The sequence below is a fragment of the Pelobates fuscus genome, chromosome 3 (assembly GCF_036172605.1).
Source record: "Pelobates fuscus isolate aPelFus1 chromosome 3, aPelFus1.pri, whole genome shotgun sequence".
Classification (NCBI taxonomy): Eukaryota; Metazoa; Chordata; class Amphibia; order Anura; family Pelobatidae; genus Pelobates; species Pelobates fuscus.
The window spans coordinates 168,335,440-168,345,768 of NC_086319.1; positions in this window are offsets into that span (position 1 = coordinate 168,335,440).

Consider the following 10,329-nt stretch of genomic DNA (forward strand, 5'->3'; position numbering starts at 1 on the left):
GATGGGCAGTGGTTGATATTGACTTCATACCATATAATGTGACAGAAAAAGTTAACTAGGGAGATCAAAATACAAATTACTGGTAATTTAAAATTATAATATGTTTGTGCTTTATTATTTAAACCTGCAAGGCATATGTTTTTTAGAATGGCCGTACAACATTATTGATGGTATTTGCTCCTTGCTTTTAATTTGAGCTAAGATTTTCACCAGGAATTTGGAACTGAACCAAACAAAAGCTTCTCTTTCCATTTATGACTCTCGCCCCTCCATGATTGTAATACTGTATGTTGGTAGTAATTAAATGGGGTTTATTTATTTGGTGTGCAATGTGATAAAATATGTGATAAATCCTGAGGAAGATGGTGTCAAATAAATCCTTGCTCAGCCTGAGTTTGTGTTATCTTCTTCATATGATTTGCATTCTCATTTTCTCTGTATCAACACAAAGATGTCCCGATCTCTTAACAATGTATTTTTTTATTTTTTTTTATTCTTTATTTTTGTGGGTTTGCAAGTCAAGAAAATCAATTACAGCATGTGATTAAAGAGATATCATGTAACATATTACATACTAGATCATCATTGTATGTTATAAAGTCGCACAGGTGCTTCGTCTACCCGTTTTTGTTTTGTTAGTCAGGCTAATCCGCCTCTTATCTGTATGGAAGAAGTACAGTAATATGTCTGGGAGGGCTTGGGTATTAAGCGCAGTGTGCCCTGCTGAACGGTTTAGGGTATCATGCTTTGCCTAGGGTAATTATGTTAGGAGGTTGGGGGAGTTTAAACGATATGGCCTGTGGATGCCCGTGCCCTTGTGTGGGCCCTTTGGTCGGTCCGAGTTTTCCAGGTGGGTCGCCTACCTCGTGGTGTGGAGGTATAGACTAGTTGGTTGAGACCCTGCTCTGTCTGCGTAAGGGTGGGGGAGGGGGATGTTTTACGTAGGTCATGTCTTAGGCAGTCAGCTTACGGAGCCATGGTGGAGGTGGTATCTCCTAATCTGAACTATGAGTGTCTATCTAAAATGATTATTAACGTTGGAGTAAATGTCAACGTAACGAGAAGTCATGCATACATGCATACAAAACTGGTGTAAATAATGGGCCTAAGAGACCTTCAACTGGGAGTTGTAATCTCCATGACAAAGTACATTATATAATGCTGTAGGGGTGAGCGTCCGCCCATCTCAAGTTTGCTGGTCCGTCGCCCTTAGTGCCGTTCCCCTGGGCGCAAAAGGGAGTAACTTCTGCGAGGTTCCACGGTGGGCAGGCACCTGTGTTCACCGCTGGCGTTGGGATGCCTATCGATTGGAAGAAAGTTGGTGCCTCTGAAGCGCTCAATAAGAGGTGTGTCTTTCCATCATGTTCCACCATCAGTCTGTGGGGACCCCATTTGTAAGGAATAGAGTTCTCTCGTAGGTGTTGCGTAATGTGGCGGAAGGTTCTGCGCCACGTGAGGGTGTGTCACGACAGGTCCCTGTACAGTGTCAGGCTTGCTCCTTCAAAAGTAATTGTGGGGGAACCCCGTGCTGCTCCCATAAGGGCCCCTCTGTCAGAGTCCCGAACCATTTTAAGTAGTACATCCCTTGGGGCATCCTGTGGCGCCTTTGTGGCCTTAGGGAGTCGAAAGCAAGAGTCAATTCCAACCTGTTTTGCCTGTTTTGGTAGTAACAAAGTGGCTATCAGCCTTCTGCAGTAGTGAGGCAATTCCACATTATTAATAGTTTCAGGTATTCCTCTAATACGCACATTGCGCGATTTTGCTTTATCTTCCATGCCTGCTAGCTGGGCTGCCAGTGTAGTGCACTGTTTCTGTAGGGATCCCAAAGTTGCGTCTGTGGCCGTTTGCGCCACCCTAGTGCTTCTGAGTGTCTCCTCTGCTGAGGCCACGCGGCCTGTAAGCGTGTTTACCTCTCCTCTAACAAGTGCCATATCGGCGTCGAACATCGCCCTGATTTCTATCATTATAGCTTAGGTCGTACCTCAGACTGTGCAGGCACGGTGTCTGGTAGGCTGTCGTCGTCTGAGGACTGCGAGGTAAAGGCTTCAGCCAGCGCCATCTTGGCAGTCTCGTATCGCTGAGTCGGGCGCATAAAAGCGCCTATATCTCTGGATCCGGAGCTCGGTTGCGCTCTGTGCTTTTTTGTTTTTTTCCCCATGGTCTGGGGTATGCAGGGGGACGTTTTCTCGGGACCCTGTTGCAGATTTAGCCTCCGTGTCAGCCGTATTATCGGGTCGGCCGTCGGAGCTGCGGTAAGCTGCGACCTTCTCGCTCAGGTGCTGGCTCCGCCCCTCCTTAACAATGTATTTAAAAGCAGTTTTCAAACTGGCCAGAGACCACCGAGTAAAGGATTAGTACAAAAAAGGATAGTAGAAAAGGAAAGGGAAAAAAGTATAGGTCTGAAGAAGGTTCTAGAAACCTGAGTAAAGTACCAAACAAAGGTAATTCCTATACCTCAGTTTCAAGAACCAAAGATGATTAAAATGTTAGTTGCAGAGGGGCGGGGCCTGACAGCCAAGATGGCAGGACGTGCTCTCTGAGAGCTCCTGCACCGGAGGGCACAAAAATGGCAATACTAACAAACCTAACCGAGCCAACGGCGCACGGTGCTCAGAAAACAATACAGAACCTCACTGGGACCAAAACGGTATTGATCACGCATCGAAACGTTTCACGAGCACTTGACCCGGCCATGCGGCCTACACTGAAGCGGAGCCTAGGGCCTGGGGGAAGCGGCCGATCGCCCGGCACGGGATCCGCTCACAAGCATGAATTGCACAATGCCCTGCTATCTTTTAGTTGCCCATAACAGCAGTGGAGCAAGCAATATAACATACTAACCACAGGCAATTAGCTTGCTAACCATAGCTCAAATATCAACTACTTATTCAATGCAACTGTTTCTTCATGCATGTCAGTAATACCCTTTTAAAAATGTGCAGACTCTTTCGCTTAACAAGCTAAAAATAATCTACTGATGTTGTAAAGCCAGATGTTTTAATGTTTTTACTACAAAACTGCGCTGTTTAACCTGTCTCACTTTAAATTGTTGAAATTGTCCCCAACTACAACAAGAATTTACGCTGTTATAATCTCGGCATAAGTATGCATGTTTGACTTTCTCAGAAAGGCTATGCCATGTATTTACCATAATCTTTAAACGTAACAAAACTAACCATAAGCCTGTCTAGCTTAGTAAGTTTAAAACACTCAATCGATGCTATACAGCCAGATACTCCCATGTTTTATCCTCTCCTAAAAATGTGCAGTTAAATCTGCCATGCACTTCGGTTACTCATCTTTAACTTTAAAAAATGTGAGACACCCTAATGCCACCCACGATGGGGGGCACACGAGGGGCTCTTATGCGACCTAACTGGGGCCAGATGAAACCACGTCGGACATTGCGGCCTGGTCTGCACCGGGCAGGGGAGGCGGCCGCTCCCCTGTCCTGGAGGCACCCTGAAGCTGCCCACCGCACCAGCAAGCCCCGCTACCCCCCCCTCGGACCGGCGGGGGTGATCCCGGTCCACCCTGGGGTGGCGACCCTGAGTATGAGGAGAAAGGGGACACCACCAAAGGTAATACACGGAGACCTCCCGAAGATGGAGGACACCACATGTGCTTACGACCCCGGTTACAGCTCACAAGATATCCTCACTCGACTAGATAATCACTTCAAGGCATTTTGGAGGAAGCTGGCGGGTAAGCTACATCAACCTGCCTCACCACAACCACCCACTACTACAGGGCGAGCATCACCCACCCACTCCCATCAAGCGAACCGGCAACAGCGCAGCCGCCAAAAGCCCTCACTCACCCAAGCAGTGCGCCGATGCGAGCCTGCCTTCTTGCCCCACCGTAGTACCGGCAATGACCGACACCGCGCTCCATACAGCCAGAGGAGGCACATATTGCAGCGGCACCCACAGACAAGCAGAGGACCCCCTGGGCCTAGACCGGCCCGCGGACTGTGCTACACGACAGCAAACAGGGCGCGGAAGTGCAAAGGACCTCGGAGCATGAGGCACACGGTCACGCAGAGGGCCTCCCAGATGGGACTCACCTCACCTGAGAAGGGAGTGACACTGGACCGGGAGTGGAGACAGCAAGGCACAGGGCACAAAATGGTGACAACACCAGGTCGGCCCAACAACGTCCCACGACGCGGGGTGCCCCCTGAGCACACGCCACAACCAGGACCAAGACTCACAAAAGCACCAGAGTGGGACGGTGGAATTCCTCTTGCGGGGGTCGGCTGACCGGGACTCTTGCTATTACAGATGAGTCCATCGCTCCATGCCTCCTATACTCTATATGCAAATGTTGATGTTTTTACCGTTTTTCCCGGACTTGGTGTTCATCTACTACTCTCATGTCATGCCTTACAACTAACTGTTTAGGCCACCTCTATTCTCTCGCATTGTTCTAACTAATTGTCAAGATGTTATATGCAAACGTAGGATTTCCATCCACTTAAGTGGATACAGCGACGACCCAGCTAGCATGAACCTAGTCTTTCTACTTCTCACTCATTTGTCTAAATCTTCTCTTAGGCTAGCTAAGTGTTATATGCTCATACACTCTAGACATGACTAAACAACATGTTCAATTTAACGTCTACTAAGTTGACAAGCTAATGTATCGACAGTATATATTTTTTCCTTTTGTGTCTTAGGCCTCATTGCATTGTTTAGCCCGGCATGTTAGTAACTAATAATTTTCTACTTCACGCAACCCTGCCGACAACCATGCCACAATATACTGCATAACAAACCAAGATACAAACCTAACTTGTAAACATATAGCAGCTCTCTTAGAAACTATTGAAATGATTTAGATGATGTGTAACATTATATAAAATGCTAGCTACATTAAGACGACCAATTTAGCATGGTTAAGCTCTAAAAATCGTTGCTTTTACTATTCCTTGCCTCCTCTACCTTAACTTCGATATTCTCAAAGTTTAGTTAAGCTAGATAAAAAACACAGAAAAACGTGCATAAACTGTTTATTCACTACTTTATCACTCCTCTGAATAATCTTTACTGACATACGCCTTATACTAACCTACTTAACAAAACGAATCATCAAACTGTTGTACTAACGATATTCATTTAAAAATGTGCCTGACTAATCTGTGCCACAACCTGTAATGCAACTGTTTACCGTTTTACCCTGATGTCGCTGTCGTGGCGCATTGAGGCTACCTGTTATTGTGTTTTTATGTGCACAACTAAAATAAAGAATTAAAAAAAAAAAAAAAAAAAAAAAATGTGCACAGTCTCTCATGCCATGCAATTGTAACTCTATGTGTCTGAAAAATATAGTAATCGCTGTTGTGGCATTACTAGACTACATGTTATCTAAATCAATGCACGAAAAATAAAGAATTAAAAAAAAAAAAATGTTAGTTGCTATAAAAGTAGAGGACTAGATAGGAGGTTCTAAAAATAGAAAAGTAGACCACAACAGTAGAGACTTACATGTAAAGTTCTAGAGAGTAAAATGTCATAATCTGAAAAATACAGAACTGGCCTGAAGAAAATCGATAGTAAAGAAAAGTGTTAGTATTTTTCAATTTTGTTAGCAGCATTATATTCTCGATAAGCCGAACCCACCCATGACCCAGTTTTTACTGAAGCAAGTATTGGAAGTGATGGTAACCTCTTCTGTTAGAATTTTCTGCAAAATGTAATAGGATACGTTAACCCCTTGAAGACACATGACGGAACTAATCCATCATGATTCCTTTTTATTTCTGAAGTGTCCTAAGGGACACTCCAGGCACCCAGACCACTTCTGCTCATTGGAGTGGTCTGGGTGCCAACTCCCACTACTCCTAACCCTGCCAGTGTAATTATAGCAGTTTTTTTATAAACTGCAATAATTACCTTGCAGGGTTAACTCCACCTCTAGTGGCTGTCTATTAGACAGCCACTAGAGGGAACTTCCTGCTCTATAGCACAGGAAACCTGTGCTAGAGCGTCGCTGGACGTCCTCACGCTGTGTTAGGACCTCCAGCGTCGCTCAAATCCCCATAGGAAAGCATTGAAATTCGTTTTCAATGCTTTCCTATGGGGAGACATAATGGAATGCCGCGCATGCGCATTAGGTCTCCACGGCCGGTGGGCGGGATCAGTCTCGCCCACCGGCCGACGGAAGAACAGGAAGGAGCATCGCGGAGGAGGAGACGACAGCGGCGAGGGACATCGTCGCTGCCTCAGGTAAGTGACTGAAGGGGTTTTTGAAGGTGTTGCAGTGGATGTGATCTACTTGGATTTTGCCAAGGCATTTGATACGGTTCCTCACAATAGGTTAGTCTTCAAACTAAAAGAAATTGGTCTAGATGAATATTCTTGTGCTTGGCTTAAGGATAGAGTACAGCGAGTTGTCATAAATGGTTAATTTTCAAGCTGGACGTAAGTGGTGTCCCTCATGGTTCTGTTTTGGGACCGCTTCTATTTAACATATTTATAGTGATGTCGCGAACATAAAATTTTCGGTTCGCGAATGGCGTACGCGAACTTCCGCAAATGTTCGCGAACCGGGCGAACCGCCATAGACTTCAATGGGCAGGCGAATTTTAAAACTCACAGGGACTCTTTCTGGCCACAATAGTGATGGAAAAGTTGTTTCAAGGGGACTAACACCTGGGCTGTGGCATGCCGGAGGGGGATCCATGGCAAAACTCCCATGGAAAATTACATAGTTGATGCAGAGTCTGGTTTTAATCCATAAAGGGCATAAATCACCTAACATTCCTAAATTGTTTGGAATAACCTGCTTTAAAACATCATGTATGATGTTGTATCAATCAGGTAGTGTAAGGGTTACGCCCGCTTCACAGTGACAGACCAAACTCCCCGTTTAACGCACCGCAAACAACCGCAAACAGTCCATTCGCACAACCGCAAACTCCCCATTTGCACAAGGTTGGATACCAAGCTAGCCATCTCCCGTTCCTTGTCCTCACTGATGTCATTGAAGGTCTCTTCCTCCACCCAGCCACGTACAACACCAAGGGTCCCCGAAATGTGACAACAAGCCCCCTGGGACGCCTGCTGTGTTTGGTCTTCCACCTCCTCAAAGCCACCTTCCTCCTCTGACTCCTCTTCTTCAGACTCCTCTCTCTGCGTTGCCTCTCTCTGCGTTATTATAAGGTGTGTTAAGTAGTACTATTCCTATCAGTTTAATCCCTGTTACGTCCCCTATCAGGGGCCGTGTATATAAGGCATCGATTTTAGGAAGCGGGAGATGGAAAAAGATGCTTGGTCGGTCCTCCTACTTCAAATTTGGGGCACTGCGCGTGCAATCTAATGTGCCACCAGATAGGAGTGGTGTGTTAAGTAGTACTATTCTTATCAGTTTAATCCCTGTTACGTCCCCTATCAGGGGACGTGTATATAAGGCATCGATTTTAGGAAGCGGGAGATGGAAAAAGATGCTTGGTCGGTCCTCCTACTTCAAATTTGGGGCACTGCGCGTGCAATCTAATGTGCCACCAGATAGGAGTGGTGTGTTAAGTAGTACTATTCCTATCAGTTTAATCCCTGTTACTTCCCCTATCAGGGGACGTGTATATAAGGCATCGATTTTAGGAAGCGGGAGATGGAAAAAGATGCTTGGTCGGTCCTCCTACTTCAAATTTGGGGCACTGCGTATGCAATCTAATGTGCCACCAGATAGGAGTGGTGTGTTAAGTAGTACTATGCCTATCAGTTTAATCCCTGTTACGTCCCCTATCAGGGGACGTGTATATAAGGATATCGATTTTAGGAAGCGGGAGATGGAAAAACTTGCTTGGTCGGTCCTCCTACTTCAAATTTGGGGCACTGCGCGTGCAATCTAATGTGCCACCAGATAGGAGTGGTGTGTTAAGTAGTCCCCCTCATCAGGCCTTTTTTAGTCGAATGTATCACCCACTGTCAGTCCCTTCGGGATCCATCCCTCATTCATCTTAATAAAGGTGAGGTAATCTAGACTTTTTTGACCTAGGCGACTTCTCTTCTCAGTGACAATACCTCCTGCTGCACTGAAGGTCCTTCCTGACAGGACACTTGAAACGGGGCAGGCCAGAAGGGGTTCATCGCTTCTCGGAGTGTCGATATCTGCAGTTCAGGCGAGGTAGTCTGCTACCTGTCGGTCGAGTCGTTCTCTGAGGGTGGACCCCGAAGGGCTGTGGCGATGCGTAGGACTTAAAAAGCTCCGCATGTCCTCCATCAACAACACGTCTGTAAAGCGTCCTGTCCTTGCCGGCGTGGTCGTGGGAGGAGGAGGATTACTTTCACCTCTTCCCCTGTTAGATTCCCGTTGTGCTGTGACATCACCCTTATACGCTGTGTAAAGCATACTTTTTAATTGATTTTGGAACTGCTGCATCCTTTCCGACTTGCCGTAATTCGGTAACATTTCAGGCACTTTCTGCTTATACCGGGCTCCTTCAGCCTTTTAATACGAGGGTCCCTCAACAGGCACGACAGCATGAAAGACCCCATTGCACAAGGTTGGATGCCAAGCTACTTATGCCAAGCTACTTATGTCCTGTTCCTCGTCCTCAGTGATCTCTCTGAAGGTATGTTCTTCCCCCCAGCCACGTACAACACCATGGGTACCAGATAGGTGACAACGAGCACCCTGGGATGCCTGTTGTGGTTGGTCCTCCTCCTCAAAGCCACATTCCTCCTCTGACTCCTCTTCCTCACAATCCTCTTCCAGCGTTGCCGCAGGTCCAGCAAGCGATAATGATAAGGCTGTTTCTGGTGTTGATGGTGACCACAACTCTTCCTCTTCACGCTCATCTACGGCCTGATCCAGCACTCTTCGCAGGGCACGCTCCAGGAAGAAAACAAATGGTATGATGTCGCTGATGGTGCCTTCGGTGCGACTGACTAGGTTTGTCACCTCCTCAAAAGGACGCATGAGCCTACAGGCATTGCACATGAGCGTCCAGTAACGTGGCAAAAAAATTCCCAGCTCCGCAGAGGCTGTCCTAGCACCCCGGTCATACAAATACTCGTTAACGGCCTTTTCTTGTTGGAGCAGGCGGTCGAACATTAGGAGTGTTGAATTCCAATGTGTCGGGCTGTCGCAAATCAAGCGCCTCACTGGCATGTTGTTTCGCCGCTGGATATCGGAAAAGTGCGCCATGGCCGTGTAGGAACGCCTGAAATGGCCACACACCTTCCTGGCCTGCTTCAGGACGTCCTGTAAGCCTGGGTACTTATGCACAAAGCGTTGTACGATCAGATTACACACATGTGCCATGCACGGCACATGTGTCAACTTGCCCAAATGCAATGCCGCCAACAAATTTCTTCCGTTGTCACAAACCACTTTGCCGATCTCCAGTTGGTGCAGAGTCAGCCTGTGCATTCAGGGTGGACAGGAGTGCTGGTCCGGTGTGACTCTCTACTTTCAGGCAAGTCAACCCCAAGACGGCGTGACACTGCCGTATCCGGGATGTGGAACAGTACCTGGGGAGCTGGGGGGGTGCCGTTGATGTGGAGCAAGATGCAGCAGCAGAAGAGGACTCAGCCGAGGAGATTATGGAAGAGGATGGAGTAGGAGGAGTAGAGGAGGTGGCAGCAGGCCTGCCTGCAAGTCGTGGCGGTGTCACCAACTCCTCTGCAGAGCCACGCATTCCATGCTTGGCAGCCGTCAGCAGGTTTACCCAATGCAAAGTGTAGGTGATATACCTGCCCTGACCATGCTTTGCAGACCAGGTATCAGTGGTCAGATGGACCCTTGCCCCAACACTGTGTGCCAGACATGCTATTACTTCCTTTTGCACAATCGAGTACAGGTTGAGGATTGCCTTTTGTGCAAAGACATTTCGGCCGGGTACCTTCCACTGCAGTGTCCCAATAGCTAAAACATTTTTGAACGCCTCAGACTCCACCAACTTGTATGGTAAAAGCTGGTGGGCTAAGAGTTCAGTCAAGCCAGCTGTCAGACGCTGGACAAGGGGGTGACTTTGTGACATTGGCTTCTTACGCTCAAACATGTCCTTGACAGACACCTGACTGTGGGCAGATGAGAAGGAACTGCTCAAGGCGAGAGACAGAGGGGCGGATGGTTGAGAGGGGGGGGAGGACAGCAGTGGTTAACGTGGCTGAAGATGCTGGACCAGGAGGAGGATGGCGGCTTTGATTTTGTGTGCTGCTTGTACTCATGTGTTGATCCCATAGGCGTTTGTGATGTGCGATCATGTGCCTTCGCAAAGCAGTTGTACCTAGGTGGGTGTTGGACTTCCCACGACTCAGTTTCTTTTGGCATCGCTGTTGTCAGAGGCAGACACACAAAAAAATGCCACACTGCTGAGCTCTG